At 47.3% G+C, this 11,101-nt stretch overlaps 1 pseudogene across 1 annotated transcript; it reads left to right on the forward strand.

Moving 5' to 3' along the window:
- The first annotated feature begins 10,146 nt into the window (after nt 1-10,146).
- Nucleotides 10,147-10,888, forward strand: LOC109390176 (60S ribosomal protein L10a pseudogene; annotated as a pseudogene). Its single transcript, XR_002125510.1, has 2 exons — nt 10,147-10,221; nt 10,476-10,888. The product of XR_002125510.1 is annotated as a 60S ribosomal protein L10a pseudogene (transcript).
- The last annotated feature ends 213 nt before the right edge of the window (nt 10,889-11,101 follow it).

An 11,101-nucleotide genomic window follows, 5' to 3' on the forward strand; every position in this document is an offset into this window, starting at 1 on the left:
AACTTTTTTGATCTCATACTCAGTGTCAGGCATGCCTCTGGATACTGAGGACATACAAAATCAAGTCCTGCTTTCATGGAGTCTTCACGCTGGTGGGAGACAGACAACAGACAGCAAATCAAAAATACTATTTCTGATACTATAAAAATAAAGCAGTGTAGTGAGCCAGAGAGGGACTGGAGGGAGTGACCAGTAAGTGTAGTCCTTATTGTTTCCATTCGTATTATCCTGTTTGTTCATTGGGTCTTGAAAGCCGAGCAGGAGGGAGTTCGTGGGCAGATAAGCACGAGGGAAGAGAACTCCAGGTGGAGGAAACAGCACATGCAGAGGCAGAAATGGGCTTAATGAGTTCCTGCAGCCAGTGGTTTAGGGGGGCTGGAGTGGACCTCAGATACACAGGGGCCCTGATGAGTCTGGGGAGATGGGGACTCTGGCCTCGAAGGGCTTTAGATGCACTGCTCAGGAACTGGAAATTTATCCTGTGGGCAACAGGAACCTATCCAAGGGATCTCAGTACGGAGTCAAATGCCAAGAGTGACGCTTCCAAAAGCCTGTCCTGGCTGCCACATGGTGGGCTGGGGGTAGCGGGGAGAGACTGCCGTCAACACTCAGAGGCTGAGGCCCAGGACTGGGGGTGGCTGTGGGCAGAGAGAGGGACAGCGAGGAGAGGTGTTTGGGAGGCAGATGAGAACAGGGCTTGGTGACTGATGCGGCGTGGGAGGTAAGCGATGGCTTGAGGACTATGAATAACAGTCTTCTTGCAGATTGTGTGGGGTGTAGCCCACCATGCCAGCAAACCAGCTCCCTGATGGAAAGTTAGAGCTGTTGGGAAGACACCGGTGCCCCTGGGGTACACGGTATTTCCCAAGTCTCCAACAAGCATGGCTTCTGGACTCCAGGCCTTTGCCTGTGCGCTGTCTGCCTGGAGTGCCTCTTTTGGACCAGCGCCAGTTCAATACTGACTCTCCTGGGAAGCCTTCCCTGACTCCCATGCAGATTCAGTCACTGCCTTCTCTGAGCTTCATCAGCACCTGACTCACAAATGTGTTCATTTCATCCAGGGCTGGGGCCTTGTCCCTTTCTTGGTTTGTCTCCCTGAATAGTCTACAGACTGTCGGATGGCAGGGGCCCTCCTCCCTTGTGGTTATCCTGGTGCATGCTACAGTGCCTGGCACTCCATACGTGTTTGCTGAATGAATGGGCAAAGGAGGGTGGGGCCAGCCACCAGGACAAGACATCCAGAGGGAGAAGGTGGTGAGTCAATCTGGGCTCTACTGAGTGTGAGGGGCCTGTGACGCATCCATGTGGATGCACAGGGAACCTGGACATAAAGATCGGAAGCCGGGAGAGGCGATCTGCCAGGTCATCTGGGCCCCTTGCCCCTGCTTGGCCTCACCCACATCCCAGCCCTGAGAGCCTGGAGGTCTCCTCTGCAGTAGTGGCCCATGAGCCACTCTGGAGAGAGGGAGTGGCAGAGTGCTGAAATCTGGCATTGTCCATCTCTCCACTTGGAGAAGCTCCTCTGGGGGCCATTTGGGATTTATTTCCATAAATAAATGAGGTTTGGGGTTAACTGCATCTTCATTTGCATGGTGAGGGATGTGGGGTGGATCCTCATTAAAAAAAAAACGAAAGCAGAGCCATTACCAGCAACCCACCCTCCACCACTCCTAGGTGGAAAAAGAAATGACATTTTTCCTTTACATTGGAAATACTTAAAAGTCCCAGGAATAGATTTATAGGAATATTTTAACCTTTTCTTTGATCCTTGAAATGTCATTGTTCTGTGTGCTGAATCGTCAAATGTGACCTTTTCCAGTAGCCATGGGGTGGGTGAGATCCCCCCGCTGGCTCTTTGAAAGGAGCTTCAGATGTTCCCCCTGCAGCTTCCCCAGCACACACCCCCACCCTGAAGCTCGGAGCCAGTGGGAGGATTGGTGCATAGGAGAGGCCAGCAGGGGCTGGCCAGGAAGGGCCGAGCAACTCTCTCCTTGTCAACCAAGATGAGTTAGGTGTGAGTCCAGCACTAGTTAACTCACTCTGTGGCCTTGGGTTGGGCATTTTCTCTTTAGTCCTCAGTTTCCCATACAACGGGGAAAATTGTGGTACCTACTTCAAAGAGTTGCTGCAAAGGCTAAATAAGACAGTGCATGTTGTATTGGTCAGTTCTTGCAGAACAATACTGAAAAACAGATGACTCCAAAATTTGGTGGCTGACAGCAAAGAGCAATTATCCTTGGACTCACAAGTCAGCAGGGTGAGTAAGGTTCGGTGATCTAGACTGGGTTCGACTGGGTGGCCCAGCTTCAGGCTGTGGGTTGGGCTTGGGTCTTCTCTATGTGTTCATGCTGCTGCCCAAGCTGAAGGGGACTGTTCTTCTCTTGGTGGGTCCACTGCAGTGTAAGGAGACAAATGGGAAAACACAATGCTTCTTATGGCCTTGGCTTGGAACTGGATCCCTGTCACTTCTACCCTCCTCCTATTGGCCGAGCCAAATCACATGACCAAGCCCAACATAATGGGGTGAGGGAAAGGCACTGCCTCAAGAGCGAGGGGTGTGAATATTTGCTGAATAACAATCCATCTATCACAGCATGTAAAGCCCCTGGCACTATGCCTGGCATGTGATACAAACTCGGAATATTAATTCCCTTTCATACTACATTGCATCATTATTATATTTTACAGTTCAGATCAATTCATTTTACTTCACCATAATAGCATGAATCTTTTTTGGCTAAGAGTGCTTACCTTATTGTCCAACACAAATGCGCAGCGAAGTATTACACACAAGTGAATTCTCCAGACGACACAAACTTACACTTAACTTTAAGCTTTTTTATTTTAATTATTTTGATGGAAACGTTTCTAGGGGATGTTTCATACTTTTCCACCTTCTTAAACAGAGACCATCAAACGCCATTTAAACCATAAGATTGATGCACTGGGACCACTGCGGCGAGCATCAGCACAACTCTGGGCTGATCTCTAGGGTCATCATTGTAATAGACTGTTACAGTGGTTCTAATCAGAGCGAAGTTCCTGACGCTCTAAGCATAATGCAAAGTTGAAGAACTTTGGAAAGTGATGAATCTAGTCATTACCTTTAAGAAGGACTCCTACCAACAGCCTGACTGGGGTTCATGCAAATGTCAAGAAGTGGACGAGAAATGTAATAATACTTAGAACCTACAGAACCTCCCTCCATCCCTTTGTTCCAAGCCCTGGCCCCACTTTCTCTGTATCTTTCCAGTTCCTTTCCCTTCATGTGCTTCTATCTCTTCTTTGTGGACCTGTGGATCTGTTCTTTTTCCCCTTTGATTCTTCATCCTGCCTCCTCCCATCTTCCCCTCCTCTTTTCCCTACTGGCTATAATGTGGAGTGTGTGTGTGTGTGTGTGTGTGTGTGTGTGTGAATGAGCAATGCTCAAGCATCTTCCAAAAATTACTTCCTCTCTTCAAGTGTTATTATGCTTCTTAATTAAAACTTTTCAGTTTCTAAAAACCCAAATAGCCACAAAACTCTATGAAACTAAATCACATCATGCTTCTGTGAACAACTGGCTCTTTTTTTTTTTTTTAAGAAAATCAGTGACTCTCCATTGAAAAACCACTGTCTACCCCACTGGACACCAGGCCTCCAATTATGAAGTTCTGTGTGTCCCACCAGGGCCCCAGCAGATGAGTAACTGCCCTCGTGGAACTGTCCCAAGTGCTGAAATGGTGTCTCTGTCAGTCCATGGCTTGGGTTCCCTGTTCTTCACTTGAGAGTTCTGCCCCAGCACCATCACATTTCTTTTTTGTTAATGCACAGGTGTTCTGGGCTGTTTCTAAGTGGGATGCCTGATGAGTGAGTCCCATGGCCTCCTCATTATAGCCTATGACAGGTGCTCGTCTGCTCGCCTGGCCAGGATTTTTTTTGGAAAGTGTTCAGGCCAAGAACATAAGAGTTGTCAGTGAAAATAACCTCCAGGCTATGACAATGAAGTCTTTCTGTGCTAGATCCCAGATTGGTCACACTAGAGGGCTAATTTCTGTGAGCCCACCTGCTTCCAGGTCCTGGCTTCAAGCCAAAATATCATGGGAAGTTGAACAGCTACCTCCCCCCATTCTGGGCCTATTTTCCCATCTGTGCAATATAACCTCTAAGATTCCAACCGGCTCTGACATTTTAGGATTTCATGATTATGTGGCCCAGGAGGCAGTCAAGGGAAGTGGAGGAGAAAGAGCCCTCAGCAAGGAGTCAGGAGTCCTGGTGCCCAGCTCTGCCACCGTAAGTGGTGTCACCCTAGGCCAGACCTTTAACTTCTCTGAGCCTTCAATAAAACTGAAATGATACCACTGTCCTTCCCACTCCTGGTGTCATGGGGAGGCTCAGATGAGATGGCGAGGCACTGATAGGCTAGGAGAACTGTACGTCGCCGAGCACGGTTTATGACTGAAAAGTATCAAACAGCTATACCCTTTAGAGGAAACTCAGGCTTCAGTTCCCTGGGAAGCAGAGGACATACATGGTGTCTTTCCCTTCCTAATCCATGGCTTCCTGGCCTGAAGGAGTCAGTGAACCAGGGTAATATTAGTCTCTACTGCTGACCAAACACCCCAAATGCCAGGTCTATTCATTCTTTCATTCAATAGGTAACTGCTTGAGAAACTTCTATGGGCTGAGTAGAGAATCAGAGGCAGACACATTTCCCGCCTTCATGGACTGGAGGTGCTGGTTAGTGGGTGAAGCACCTAGCCTGGTGCTGGGCATGTGGTAAGTGCTCATTAATACAATGTGATCAGCAATGCTGGAGGATGGCCTGGAAGGGGGGGGGGACATGGGGACCGGAATGTGATAGCATTGATTGTTAGGAGGAGCCAGAAGAAGACTGGAGGGAGAGTATTATTCTAGACAAAAAGGGCCTGGGCAGGTGGCAAGGAGGAAGGACACCTCACCCCAGGTATTTCCTGCCCTTCTGCCATTCCAGCACCTACAAATCAAACTCTGGGTCCTAGTCTTATGTCTCAACAGGAGAATTAGCTGGGGTAAGGTAGCACAGCTTTCTGCTGCCATCTCTCTCCTGTTATCCAGGGCTGCTGGGCACCAAGGTGGACCACCAAGGTGGTCCAAGGAGGGAGGTTAACCCAGGCCTTGCACAGAGAGAGGCTTAATACCCTATTGTTAAAACCTATCTTTGGTTTCATCATCGTCATCACTGGCACTGTCATTATTTATTGAGCACCTTACATAGGCCAGGAGCTTTGTATTCAACCCCTACCATCCTTACATCTATGAGGTAGGTATACTTGGACCCATTTTACAGATGAGGAAACTGAGGCCCAGAGCGCTCACATGGTTTGCTCAAGAGCACACAGCTAGCTAGTGGTAGGCCTATAGTCAGATCATTGTTATGCTGTCATGATAGCTGACCTTCACTGAGTGCTGACTACGTGCCAGGCACCCTGCAAAGCACTTTAGATGCATTCACCCACTTAATATCCCACAGCCCTATGAGGTAGGCACAATTATTTGCTACCTATGTTGTAGTCGAAGAAGCTGAGTCCAAAGAAGGTAGGTAGCCTAGCCAAGGTCACATAGCTGGGCAGTTCCGGTGTCAGGATTCTTACCCAGGTCTGCCCATCCCTACCGCCCACCCCATGCTGGTAACTATTACACTATTGACCCTTTTTCCTTTAACAAGGCCCAGGAGAAAGAAGCAGCCACTTTCTGTCCCTCCCTCTCAGTGCTGGCCTCTGCTCATTGCAGCCCCACAGCGGCAGTTAGCCCAGGGTACCGGAATGGCACAGAGGCATGCCTGGGGCAAGGTGAAAAGCCACGACCAGGATGACCTTGGACTCCCAGGGACCCACCAGATAGTAAACATACCCATGCTAAGCGTTTAAGCTCTTCCAGAAAAAGCTTCATCAGAAGGGCTTTCATGTTTCAGGCTGGAAAATACCGCTGGGCAGATTTATCCCTCCAAGAGGTCAGCCAGCCACGGTATTTCACAAGCGGGCTGATAGGAGCCCTCATTCTCTGGAATTATATTTCTATCAAATATTCATTTGTCTGTTTGATGGGCTACTGAAAACCTGGGCCCACCAGATCCTGCCAGCCCCTTGCTTGCCTGCCTGAGCCAATGCCAATCTTCCACTCTTGGTTCACAGCCCACCTTGTGGTAGGATGTCACCCATGACTGTCCCCCCACAGGAAAGGCCAAGGTTGCCTGGGCCCTCCCTTGGATCTATTCCTTCATCTGGCCAACCCAGCACATAAGATTGGAAACCACAGCAGTAGGAGAAAATTGCTCCTATTTCCCCAACACAGAGAGGCCAGTAGCAGATGTTGTTGGTGCCCCACGCAGAGGTGTTGGCTGGTCACACCTGCACCCTTCTCTGAAGGGTTGTCCTGGGCTCAGGGGAGTTACCTCAGTCATTGATGGCTTCGAGCTTACCTCCCACCTTCCCGGGGCAGCCCATAGCTCATGACCCACTGATGTGCACATACAACAGGGAAGCACTCTTGCCAGTGGATGGGACAATCTCTGGGAGGGAATTCTTACTCCAGGGCTTCCGGTAGGATCATGTTCAGAGACTTCTGAAATCGAAACTTTGCCTGCCTTATCCTTCCTCCACCCTGTCCTGTTCCTCTCCTTTCCTTACAGGTTTCTCCTAAGAGCCCTTCTTTAATAAACCACACGCCTAAGAGTCCCCATCTCAGGCTCAAGCTCTAGCAAACCCATGCAACACAGGGCCTTAAGTTACAACTTGGAGCTGTTCCCCGGCAGCCTCTCACTTCCTGCAGGGAAAAGCGGGAGGACTCCCACCAATTAGACCCTGGGGAGGTTTAGTCCCTGGAGTCTGCCAGAGGCAGCAAGACAGACAGCCCCTGTCTCAGTGCCCATTCTACCTACGAGCAAACAAAGGTGGAGTGACTGGTCCAAGGTTATGCAGCTAGTCTAGGGGTGAGCCAAGAATCAAGCCCAGGTCTGTCTGACTCCAAATCCCAGGTTCTCCCCTGGAAGGGGGCTCTGGGCATTCTGAGGGAATGCCCTGAGCCACATGCTTTGCCTAGCTCACTTTTCAAGATGTTATTAAAATGCCACTTCATTCAGGTAGCCTTCCCTGATTACCTCTCAGAATTCATGATGCTTTCTTCTGGATATGTCACATGTGCTTTGGTCCAGCCTCTGTCTCATTCCACCCTCAGCAAGACGTAGGAGTTTCTCCACTTTCTCCCCAACTAGCATGGGAACCCCTTGAGCCCACAAACACTTTTATTTAGATCCACAGAGGGATCAGGAAGCCCATTTTCCTTAACAAAGACAAAGTCAGGGCTTCCGAGGATAGGCTGTAGGAAATCATCCCCCTGGAGGCGAGCCCCGCCTTAGACTTTGCTCTGCCCCATGTTGCACCTTCCCTTTGAGGCCTCCTTCCAGGCACTGTTGCCATCGCCATGCTGACCTCAAAGGACACTCATGTATCTTAACACTTTGGCCCAATCATAGACAAATGCCCCTCCCAATTCCCCTGGCAGCTAAGAGCTGAGACTTTTGGACTTGAGGTCAGAAATGGCACCTGGGAAATAAACACTGAAAGAATGTTAATTCAGGTCATTTTTTCAGGCCAAGGTCTGCAGTCTTTGGAGCACCACCACCCAACAAATTGTGGTGTCTGCCTAGTCACTCATATAATAATTTTCTTAATACTTTTCTTTGCATTGATTCACTTTCCTGAACGCAGATCTAAAAGAAACCTTTTCTCTCTCTCCTGCACAGGGACACCAGAATCACTCTCCACAATACCACATGACTGTAAGAATAAATATAGCAATGGCAGGGTGATGGCCTGGAAAGCCTGTGAGCCTAAGCTCTGCTCGCTTTGTTAAAAGGGGGGATTGACAAGGGCTAGAGTGGTATTAAGGACACACCAGCCCCCACCGGAGTCTTTCTCCTGCCAGGACCAGGACTGAAAATTATTTCAAAAGTGAGTGACCTTCTCACTCACAATTCGGGGAGACTTGATGCCAGATCTGTGAGCACCTGAAGTCATCTAGGGAACCTACACTTTGAGAAACGCTGAGCCCATGGATCTGGTTTACAGGGTCTGGGTGTAGCTCACGCACCTTTAGCCTGCGGTCCACTGAGGAGGTCAGCTCTCCCTCTTGGACGACAACCATGTGCTGCAGTCATTCTGGGTCTCCTGCCTGGCACACAGTAGGTGCTCAGGAATGTTTGTAGAATGAGGGGAGGCCGAGAGGGATGTGGAGGAAGGGAGAGGAGGCGGTTATTGAACACTGACATCTGACTTGAATCTATGAATTTCTAGTACGACAAAGGCTGATTTTTATTATTTCTTTTTTTAAAAAAAAAAAAGTAAAGTGGGCTTTCTTTGTGTTTGAATGGAGAGCACATACCCTCAGCACCCTATTGTGGAGAAAATCAGGCTTTATTGTAGAAACAATTGTGCCAAATTTAAAGCAGGGATTAAAATTGAGGCATGTTAAGTGTGGTCGTTAATACATCAGGCTCTTTCTTCCAATCAGGAAGGAAGCTATTCGCGGCTGCTGCACTCTGTTTGCCTTCCCTGGGCTGAGGAGGCAGAGAGGGAAAGGGGAGGGCTGCTCGGTGAGGCAGATGGGGGGTCTCCGAATCCCAGGACCCACGGCATCCTGTGCATGAAACATGAAAAACAAAAAAGAGAACATATGGTCTGATAGAGGATCTTTTTTTCTTATCTGCAAATATGTTTACAGGCCAAGGCTCACAAATGCATATATTTTATTTTATTTTTTTGTTTGTTTTTTTAATTTTAATTTTTATTATTACTATTAGTTTCAGGTGTACAAAACAATGCAGTAGTGATCTTTTTCACCCCTCACAAAGTGACAACCCCCCTCCCCCATCCACTCCTCCCCCGCCCCAATATCATACATATCTATTACAATTCCATGACTCCATTCCCATACTGTACTCCACATCCCATGACTATATATGTATTAAATTATAGTTGACATATAATATTATTCAACGGCAGCTTCAGATGTACAGTGCAGTAGTCAGGCCTCTACACTGTCCAAATGCATATATTTTAAATCACCTATAGTTATGGAATTAGCAAATCCTCTCTAATTGAAATGAACACTTAAAATCGGGCTCCTCCTGAAACAAGGCTGACCCCAAAGATCCATCCTCCTCTGACTTTGTCTGGTTTTTTTCTCCAAACCATTATGGAGGCTGTAACAGTCACAGCCGTGTTTCTCAAGCATCTAGTATCTTCTGTAATATCGCACTAGTCCTATGAAGTTGAGTCCATCATCCCCATTTTACAAGGCACAGAGAGGGTAGGTCAGCCGCCCAAAGTCACAGAGCAAAGAAGCAATAGAGACAGGATTTGAACCCAGGTCTGATTCCAAAGCCCACCTTCCTAATATGACATTCACCTGCCTCCTATGAAATTGCTCTGGGAGAGAAGGCCAGACCGTCAGTGACCCAGGAATGGAGAGGAAAGGGGACTGAGAGGAAAAGGGAACCAAGAAAATTCATGTTTTTGAGTATGTCTTATGCTCTTGGCCAGGTCTAAGTGCTGAAAATGTTGACCTAAAATGTCCTTGTCCGTCAGAAACCTTCTTCAGAAGCACTGGGACTGATTTCTAAGCCCATGTAAGGCCACATGTTATATTCACAGAGTGAAAGGGAACTCACCCTCAAATGGAAGGAAAGAAAGGAAGAAAACAGAAAGAAAGGATAGGGGCGTATCAAAAAGGCACAGGAGTCCACCCAAAAGAGCTCCCAATGGCCCACGCTGGAACAAGCAGAGCAAAAACATAAATCAAAATAGTCTTGAATTCTGACCCAAAGAATAAAATACATATCCATGCGTCCATATAGCTATAAATAAATAGGGAGAAAGATACCATTCTTCCTCATAGAAGAATTCCAAGTAATAAACGTAGAAGGAATGAGGGAAATGGAAAACCTCCATGATAATTGTCGCAGATAAGATCGGTTGACGGATGCTAAAATTAGTGGGCGAGCGTTTAGGCAGAAAACAGAATATGTGCATAGTCTCAAAGCCTCTCCCCGCAAACAGTGAGTGATTCTAAAGGGTAAAATCGTAAGTTTATAGTGGAAAATCCAGCAGATACCACCTTAGCCAGGAGATGAAGTTTGACATCGCTAGTTACGTGTTACTAACACATATCAACATCATGTACCCTGACACGATGCTCGATGACGTATGTCCTTCTGAGGTACCCGTCCCAACAAGGCATAACTTCAGTATAATCACGAGAAAACATCATATTGAAAACACAAGCCCAATTGAAGAATATTTCACAAAATAACTGACAAGCACTCCTCAAAAGAGTCAAGGTCATAAAATACAATGAAAAGACCGAAGAAATACCACAGATTGGAGGAGACCAAGGCGACATAACAACTGAATGAAATGTGGCATCCTGGATGGGATCCTAAATCAGGATAAAAAAAGGAATTGGTGGACAAGAATAAGAAACTGGTCAAAAAGCTGGCCAAGAAGTATGATGCCTTTTTGGCTTCAGAGTCTCTGATCAAGCAGATTCCACGAATCCTGGGCCCAGGCCTGAATAAAGCTGGCAAGTTCCCTTCCTTGCTGACCCACAATGAGAATATGGTGGCCAAAGTCGATGAAGTGAAATCCACCGTCAAGTTCCAGATGAAGAAGGTGCTTTGTCTGGCAGTGGCAGTCGGCCACGTGAAAATGACAGATGATGAGCTTGTGTACAACATCCACTTAGCTGTCAATTTCCTGGTGTCATTGCTCAAAAAGAACTGGCAGAATGTCCGAGCTTTATATATCAAGAGCACCATGGGAAAGCCCCAGTGCCTGTACTAAGGCAGAGCTTAATAAACCGTAGTGCTACAAAAAAAAAAAAAGGAATTGGTGGAAACTGACTGAATTCAAATAAACTCTGAAATTTAGCTAGTACTATTCTAATAAGCTGAACCTCTTAATTGTAATAAATATTCTATTTCTATAAGATAATCATAAGGGGAGACTGGGTGCAGGGTTTATGGGAGCTCTTTGTACTAGTTTTGCAACTCTTCTGTAAGTCTAAAGTATCTTCAAAAAAAAAA

This window comes from Hipposideros armiger, unplaced genomic scaffold, assembly GCF_001890085.2.
Source record: "Hipposideros armiger isolate ML-2016 unplaced genomic scaffold, ASM189008v1 scaffold_258, whole genome shotgun sequence".
Classification (NCBI taxonomy): Eukaryota; Metazoa; Chordata; class Mammalia; order Chiroptera; family Hipposideridae; genus Hipposideros; species Hipposideros armiger.